Raw genomic sequence first — 9,473 nt, 5'->3', positions numbered from 1 at the left:
GGTCACTCTGGAGAACACTGTGTGACCATGGGGAAAACATGGATAGATGGCATGGCCAGCCCACCTCAGCTCTATGGGCCAGGGTAAGGGAACTGCAGGGGACAAACACAGGGAATAACTCCTCCAGAAGAGGGGTTGCCCCAGTGTCCCGCAGGCAGCGCTCTCGCTCAAGGGGTGGTGAAGCCAGTAACTCAGGTCCATGTGCCTCATGCAGTCACACTGCTCAGAATTAGAGGTGCCCTGTCTCCAGCCAGGTGGAGGCCAGGGATAACAGAGTATATTGGGACGTGTTTGTGAAATGGCCTGGCACTTCTGAAGCCGAGAAGTACAGAGCGTTGGTAGACACCGGTGCCCAATGCACTCTGATCCCCTCCAGCCACAGGGGGACAGATACTGTTACAATTGCAGGAGTCACAGGGGGGTCTCAGGAGTTGACTGTGCTGCAGGCTGAGATAAGCCTCACCGGGAATGTGTGGGAGAAGCACTCCATAGTAACTGGCCCTGATGCACCTTGCATCCTGGGGATCGACTTTCTCCGGGAAGGGTACTTTAAAGATCCGAAGGGGAACAAGTGGGCATTTGGCATAGCAGCTGTAGAGACTGCAGACAAAGAGCAGCTGTCTATCATGCCTGGCTTGTCAGATGACCCTTCCGTGGTTGGTACCCACAAGGTGGAAGATGTCAAGTTACCTATTGCTTCTCGTGTAGTTCATCGCAGGCAATACCGCACCAACAGAGACTCCCTGCTACCCATACAGCAGCTGATTCGCCGCCTGGAGCAGCAGCTTGTCATCAGCAAGAGCCACTCGCCCTTCAACAGCCCGATATGGCCAGTGCGAAAGGAGACAGGGGAGTGGAGACTCACGGTGGATTTCCGAGGCCTGAATGAAGTGACTCCTCCAATCAGCGCAGCCGTGCCTGACATGTTGGAGCTGCAGTATGAACTGGAAACAAAGGAGGCCAAATGGTATGCCACAATTGACATTGCTAATGCCTTCTTCTCCATCCCCATTGCAGAAGAATGTAGGCCGCAGTTTGCCTTCACCTGGAGAGGAGTCCAGTACCACTGGAACAGACTGCCTCAAGGGTGGAAGCACAGCCCTACAATCTGCCATGGCATCATCCAGACTGCACTGGAGAAGGGTGGCGCTCCGGAACATCTGCAGTACATCGATGACATCATTGTATGGGGTGAGACAGCAGAGGAGGTCTTCCAGAAGGGTGAGAAGATCATTAATATCCTGTTGGATGCTGGTTTTGCCATTAAGAGAAGCAAAGTGAAAGGTCCTGCCAGAGAGATCCAGTTCCTGGGAGTTCGCTGGCAGGATGGCCGACGCCACATCCCTATGGATGTGGTGAATAAAGTGGCCACTATGGTGGAACCCACTAACCGGAAGGAGACACAATCCTTCCTGGGGTTTGTGGGCTTTTGGAAGATGCACATTCCCGGGTACAGTCAAATTGTGAAACCCCTCTTTGACGTTACAAGAAAGAGGAATAACTTTGAGTGGGGACCTGAGCAGCAGGTGGCATTTGACCAGATCAAACGAGAGGTGGTCCATGCCATGGCCTTGGGACCAGTTCGAACCGGCCCAGAGATTAAGAACATTCTCTACACAGCAGCCGGTGAGAATGGTCCTAGCTGGAGCCTATGGCAGAAAGCTCCTGATGAGACAAGAGGCCGCCCACTCGGGTTCTGGAGCAAGGCGTACAAAGGCTCAGAGACCAAGTATACCCCCACAGAGAAAGAAATCCTAGCTGCCTATGAGGGAGTCAGAGCTGCCTCTGAGGTGATTGGGACGGAGTCACCACTCCTTTTAGCTCCAAGGCTTCCAGTCCTGACTTGGATGTTTAAAGGGAAGGGTTCGACTCCGCACCATGCCACAGATGCCACTTGGAGTAAGTGGATGGCTCTGATAACTCAGAGGGCTAGGATGGGGACTCTCGAACGTCCAGGCATTGTGGACGTCATCACCAACTGGCCAGAGGGCACTGACTTTGGAAAGCCAGCAGAAGAGAAGGCAGTGACCCGTGCTGAGGAAGCCCCCCCATACAGTGACCTCCCTGAGGAGGAAAAGGCATATGCTCTCTTCACAGATGGATCCTGCCGCCTGGTAGGCAGCAAGCAAAGATGGAAGGCTGCCATCTGGAACCCCACACGCAGGGTTGCAGAGGCAAGAGATGGAGAAGGCGAATCCAGCCAGTATGCTGAGGTGAAAGCTATCCAGCTGGCCCTGGACATTGCAGAACGAGAGCAGTGGCCAATGCTATACATCTACACCGACTCATGGATGGTAGCAAATGCCTTATGGGGGTGGCTGAAGGAGTGGAAGAGAAATGATTGGCAGAGAAAAGGGAAGCCTATTTGGGCTGCTGATCTCTGGCAAGACATTTCTGCACGCCTGGACAAACTACCAGTTAAAATCCGACACATCAGTGCTCACATCCCAAAAAGCAGAGCCACTGAAGAACAGCAGCATAACCACCAAGCTGACCAGGCTGCCCACATCTGCCAGATTGACCTGGACTGGAAGCACAAAAGTGAACTGTTCTTAGCTCGGTGGGCACATGACTCTTCTGGTCACCAAGGAAGAGATGCCACATACCAATGGGCCCGAGACAGGTCCGTGGACATATCCATGGAGGCCATAACTCAGGTTATCCATGAATGTGACATCTGTGCCACCATAAAGCAAGCCAAGTGCATGAAGCCTTTGTGGTACGGGGGAAGGTGGTCAAAGTACAGGTATGGGGAGGCCTGGCAGATTGATTACATCACTCTGCCTCGGTCTCGCAGTGGCAAGCAGTATGTGTTAACCATGGTGGAGGGAAGCACGGGGTGGCTGGAAACCTACCCAGTACCTCATGCTACTGCCCGTAACACCATTCTGGGCCTGCAGAGCCACATCCTGTGGAGACACGGAACCCCAGAGAGAATTGAGTCAGACAATGGGACCCATTTCAAGAACCACCTTGTAAGCAACTGGGCAAAAGAGCATGGGATAGAATGGGTTTATCACATCCCATACTACCCACAGGCTGCAGGAAAGATTGAGCGACACAATGGTCTGCTGAAAACCACCCTGAAGGCTATGGGAGGTGGAACTCTCAGAAACTGGGAGAAGCACCTTGCAGAAGCCACTTGGCTGGTGAACAGCAGGGGATCAGTTAACAGAGCTGGTCCTGCTCAGTCTGCCCTACTGCCCACAGTTGAGGGAGATGGAGTTCCTGTAGTCTGTGAAAGGAATCTACTGGGAAAGACTGTGTGGGTTGCTCCTGCCTCTGGTGGGGGAAAACCTATCAAAGGGGTGGTATCTGCAGAGGGTCCTGGTCACACATACTGGGTGATGATGGAAACTGGTGTTATCGAGTGTGTCCCTCAGAGAGACCTCTCTTTAGCTGAAAAGGTTTTGAAATCTCAGAGTTGATTCCATGTGTTCCAGATACTTTCAGGTTATCTTGTATTATAGTTGTATAATAGTTGTATCATAGTTGTGCAATACTTGTACCATAGTTGTGCAATACTTGGATTATAGTTCATAAGGGGTTACAAGTTGTTTTTGTAGTTATACCCTCACCACTACACAGCGTCCAACAGAACCTACATGACAGCAGCAGCTATCCAGAGTCCTACAACATCGCATCACACCACGGCGTCCAACCAGAACCCTGCATCTGATTCGTCACTGATGCCCTGCAGTGAGAGACTGTTCCTGATTTCCCTCCAGAGGATGTCTACAGCCATCTCATCTACACCTGTTCCCCTGATGCCAGACATGAAGAGACTGTTCCTGATGTTTTCTTCGCAGAGGGAAAAGACTCTTTTCCTGAGTACCAACAAGAACTGTTCCTGATTCACTGACTTTTCTTCCGTTCCTGCCCTGCTCACATCTCAGCAACCTGCACCGGACCAGAGGAACACATCGCCTTGGGATACAGCCGGGGACCAAGAAGGACTTCACGAACTCTTAACCCATGGACACTTTTCCCATCTTTGGAGAAGAAGACTGTTCTTAGGAAGGTGGAAGTGGTCTAACCAAGGGGTGGAATGTATAGGGTTAACACTCCTGGGGGAGTGACCCTGAACCTGACCCTAGGGGTCTTGGCCCCTCCTCAGGGGTGGGCCACACTCCAGGTGATGGTTAGCCCACTCCCCCCACTTCCTGTGGTATAAAAGACAGGAGTTCTCCTGTCTCTTCCTCTTTTCGCCCTCTTTCTCCCTACCTGCGTTCACGAACACACACACACACTGATACTGCATACCAGCCACGAGGCAGAGACACCATCACACTACTCGGGTTGTATCCATCCCTGTTTTGTATTTTGCTGTTTTCCCTTCCTTATCCTTTGTAAACTCCCCTACCTCCAATCCCTTTTTCTAAGTTATTGTTAAACTTTTCCTTTTTAACTTCCAAATCGAGTGAGATTGATTTATTGGGGTGTCCCTACCTTTTATCTCTCTCCCTGTCTTTTGGGGAAAGGAGGGGGAGGAGGGGAGGGCACTCTATAAATTCTATAAATTGTCATTGGGTCTACCAAATTTATAAGAGTCTCTGGGAACTTGCATTTGAACCCAAAACAGTGTTGCACAGTATCCATTGCCAGCTGCAGCTAAGCAAGGTATCACTGAGGTGATAGCTGATCTTGAAAAGAGACAGATTATCACTAGAACTCATTCTCCTTACAATTCACCTGTTTGGCCAGTCCGAAAACAGAATGGCCGATGGAGATTGACGGTAGATTTCCGGAAGCTAAATAGTAACACTCCTCCTCTTACTGCAGCAGTTCCTAGTCTTTCATCCACAGTGACAGCAATCCAAGCGGCTTCTCACACCTGGATGGCAACTCTAGACGTGAAGGACATGTTCTTCATGGTGCCATTGAGAGAAGAGGACAAACCGCAGTTTGCTTTTACCTGGCAAGGTATTCAGTACACATTCAACAGTCTTCCACAAGGGTACAAACACAGCGCAACCATTGCACACAATGCATTGGCAGCTTTGCTTGACACTGTTCAACTTCCTAAGGATGTTAAGATGTACCATTACATTGATATTATCTTGGTGGGAGGGAATGACAAGGAGCAAGTTGGTGCAGTGGCTGAGAATATCCGAGAACTGTTGACTAACCAGGGTTTGACCATTCCAAAGGAAAAGTGTCAAGGTCCAAGTCAAGAGGTAAAATTCCTGGGATCATGGTGGGTAGCAGGTGCAGTGTCTGTGCCAGACGACACTCTTCAGAGCATTGAAAAGGGCCAAATACCCCAAAATAGAAAAGAGTTACAACAATTGTTGGGTACTCTGGGTTACTGGAGGAAACACATTCCAGGTTTCTCAGTAATTGCCCGTCCTCTGTATGATTTGCTTAAGAAGAATAAGCATTGGGATTGGACTCCAGAACATTCTGATAGCCTGAGGTTTCTCAAGGATGAACTAAAGGCATATCAGAAGTTGGGGCCCTTACACCCAAAAGATGCCCTGAGGGCTGAATGGGGTTTCTCCGCGAATGCCTCATACTGTGGAATTTTCCAGAGAGGACCCAACGGTCCTAGTAGAGCTCTCATGTTTTCCTCAACAGCATTCAAAGAGGCCGAAATTCGGTACTCGGATTGGGAAAAGGGACTTCTTTCCCTAACTCGAGCTGTTAAGGAAGCAGAAAAGCTTCGTACTACACAAGATGTTGTAGTGCAAGGCCCATTTCCTCTGCTAAAAGCGATCCTTAAAGGATCTCCTCCACCAGAAGGAATTGCCCAAAAGGCTACTGTTAGAAAGTGGTATGCCTACTTAGAGGGAATTTCACAGCTGATGCCGCTGAAAGAGGGACCTACAAAGGTATCCAAACTACAGCAACCCATAAATCCTGATAAAGCTCTGCTTGGTCAGCCATATAAGCCTTCTCCTATTCAGGTAGCCCTAGAGATGACCGCAGACTCCGACAAATCGGGAGTGTGGTTCACAGATGCATCCTCTCGGAGGGTAGGGGCGAAGTGGCACTACAAAGCCGCTGCCTTGGAGATTGCTAAAGGCCGAACCATCACTGAAGAAGGTGATGGCAGTGCGCAGGTAGGGGAGTTGCGTGCTCTCATGCTAGCAGCCGAGAATGGAGCCACAACTATTTACACTGATTCTTATTCCACGTTCAAAGGCGCCACTGAGTGGATTTGCCAGTGGGAAGCGAATCAGTGGAAGGTATCAGGTGCGGAAGTCTGGAGAGTCGAAGACTGGAAAAGGCTATTAGAGATTGGCCGATCCAGACCCCTCAAGGTTGGTTGGGTAGAAGGGCATTCCAAAAAGCAAACACCAGCTACCACCTGGAATAATCAAGCTGATTTCCTGGCAAAGATCAACATAGTGGATGAGGAGAAAAGAGAGTGGTGGAGATTAGCTGAGTGGCTTCATATTAAAAGAGGTCATTCAGGAGAAGCAGACCTTTACTTCGAGTGTAGGTCTAGAGGATGGCCAGTTTCTATGAGTACCTGTAAGGAACTCATTTCATCTTGTCCACAGTGCAGAATCAGGCTTAAAGCAAATCATCCCAATCTAGCTCCAGCACAGCATATCAGAGGGGACAAAAGGTTATGGAGCACATGGCAAATTGACTATATGGGTCCCTTAAAGCCCTCACACGGGAAGAAATACATACTGGTGGGGGTGGAGGTGGTTTCAGGATTAGTCATGGCTACAGCAACTAGTGCTGCCACAGGAGCTCAAACTATTGAGGTCTTAAAACAGTGGTTTAGTATCTTGCCAATGCCAGAGTACATCCACAGTGATAATGGATCCCACTTTACAGCATCTTCTGTACAAGACTGGGCTAAGGGTGAGGGGATTACATGGGTGTTCCATACTCCCTATTATCCTCAAGCTAATGGTATCGTAGAGAGAACAAATGCCTTGATTAAGAAACATGCCATGGTATCCAAAGGTAACTGGGATAAACGCTTGCCATACGCAGTTTTCATTGTGAACAACAGATGGGGTAATTATGGTAGTCCTAAAATAAGGGCATTTTGTCCTGACAATCCAGTGGAGAATGTTAGTCATCCACCGGATAAATCTCAACACTTTCAACAGTCATTACACAAATTACAGGTGGGACAACCAGTAATGGTAAACTTACCTTCAATTGGAGTTGTGCCTATGACCCTGACAAAACCAAATGGGTTGTATGCTTGGGAAGCAACTGATGTAAGTGGGAAGACTCATCGTATCAGTGCATGATGGATTCTCCCAGACTTCTGAACTGCTTTTGCATATACCAGGTTTTCTGCTTTGTAAATATTCAATAAAGCTTTGTTTATTCAGGGGGGTGGGCATAAGTATTAAGTTAGTTTGAATTAGAGTTATCCTTATGTATTAGTTAGATATAAGTTGTATTTCATTTTTGCTTTTCCGATTCTTGGCTTAATGTGAGCCAGGGGGTGGAGTATGTCATGGAGAGTAGCAAAAGCTCTCTAAGCTTTTGCTATATTGTGTAGTTTCTAGTGCCTCACATTCAAGCAGAAAGCATCGAAAACCCAAAACAATCTTTCAGTCCCATGGGAAGGTTTCGGCCTAAGGCGAGTAGAGGGTAAACACTGGCCATGTTTTCCTTTTACTTGGCGTCAACAGTGGGATGAGAGTGGCCTTGCTTTCCAGACAAACAAGGTATTGTTTTGGTTAGTAGAAACGACTTTCTCAAGCCTGCCCAACACCTGCAGGTGGGCTGGCCTGAGGAGTGGTCTTTATATTGTTTAGGTAATGTTATCCAATTGTGTAAGTTGATTACTGTTTTTTACCAATGTATGTGAACAACGTAAAAGTGGTCTGAATTGTGGGCTAGTCCTATTTTGGAACATTATAAAAATGGTGGACAGGCCAGGATCGAGGCTTTTGGCCCCCTTGCCTTGCCTTGCCCTTCTGGGTTTTTCCAGCCTTTCTGGTTTTTTCCCAGACTTCTAACAACAACAAACTGCTTCCCGATCTAGCCTCGCCTCGGGCGGACACCCCGAGTCGCAGAGGCGGGAAGCCTGCATGCCTGGACCCTCATCGAGAGAAAGGGATTCCCTACCAAGCTACAGACTGTGAGTAGCTGACAAACTGTTATCTCAAACCTCAGAGACTCAAAAGAACTCTCTTCAAACATCATAGACTCTTTAATTTGCCATTTTCGGAAATGTTACTTTGATCTCAATCAAAAGAATTCACAGTGGTGATGTAGTTTCGGGAAGAGGGAACTCGCATTCTTTGCAATAAATCACTGATAAAATAGTCAACGCCTCGCGCATTTCCCCCATAAACTCTGCCGCGAAACTGCGTTCCACGACAATAGGAAATCAGCTAGGAGAAAGTTTCTTTTGCCAGATTGTGACGCAGCTGGAAAGCTGCAAAATGGTGCAGGGGATTTCAGGCTATGTCATTCCTGACTTGGTCTATAAGCAGAAGGAATGCTTTTTGTAAACCGAATTTCAATGGTTCTTCAATTTGGCTAGGATGTAAACGTGTTTCTGATTCAAAGGAAAGCAGCTAGGAGAAAGTTTCTTTTGCCAGTGTGTGAGGGAGCTGGAAAGCTGCAGAATGGTGCAGGGGATTCCAGGCTAGGTCATTCCTGGCTGGGTCTATAAGCAGAAGGAATGCTTTTTCTAAACGGCATTTCTATGGATCTTCAATACGGCTAGGATGTAAACGTGTTTCTGCTTCAAAGGAAAGCACTTAGGAGAAAGTTTCTTTTGCCAGTGTGTGAGGGAGCTGGAAAGCTGCAGAATGGTGCAGGGGATTCCAGGCTAGGCCATTCCTGGCTGGGTCTATAAGCAGAAGGAGTGCTTTTTCTAACTGGCATTTCTATGGTTCTTCAATGGGGCTAGGATGTAAACGTGTTTCTGCTTCAAAGGAAAGCAGCTAGGAGAAAGTTTCTTTTGCCAGTGTGTGAGGGAGCTGGAAAGCTGCAGAATGGTGCAGGGGATTCCAGGCTAGGTCATTCCTGGCTACGTCTATAAGCAGAAGGAGTGCTTTTTCTAAACGGCATTTCTAAGGTTCTTCAATGGGGCTAGGATGTAAACGTGTTTCTGCTTCAAAGGAAAGCAGCTAGGCGAAAGTTTCTTTTGCCAGTGTGTGAGGGAGCTGGAAAGCTGCAGAAATGTGCAGGGGATTCCAGGCTAGGTAATTCCTGACTGGGTCTATAGCTGAAGGAATGCTTTTTGTAAACCGAATTTCTAAGGTTCTTCAATGGGGCTAGGATGTAAACGTGTTTCTGCTTCAAAGGAAAGCAGCTAGGAGAAAGTTTCTCTTGCCAGTGTGTGATGCAGCTGGAAAGCTGCAGAATGGTATAGGGGATTCCAGGCTAGGCTATTCCTGGCTGGGTCTATAAGCAGAAGGAGTGCTTTCTCTAACCGGCATTTCTATGGTTCTTCAATGGGGCTAGGATGTAAACGTGTTTCTGCTTCAAAGGAAAGCAGTTAGGGGAAAGTGTCTTTTGCCAGTGTGTGAGGGAGCTGG

The sequence above is a fragment of the Pogoniulus pusillus genome, chromosome 18 (genome assembly GCF_015220805.1).
Source record: "Pogoniulus pusillus isolate bPogPus1 chromosome 18, bPogPus1.pri, whole genome shotgun sequence".
Lineage (NCBI taxonomy): Eukaryota > Metazoa > Chordata > Aves > Piciformes > Lybiidae > Pogoniulus > Pogoniulus pusillus.
Note: the sequence above shows the minus strand (reverse complement) of the source record.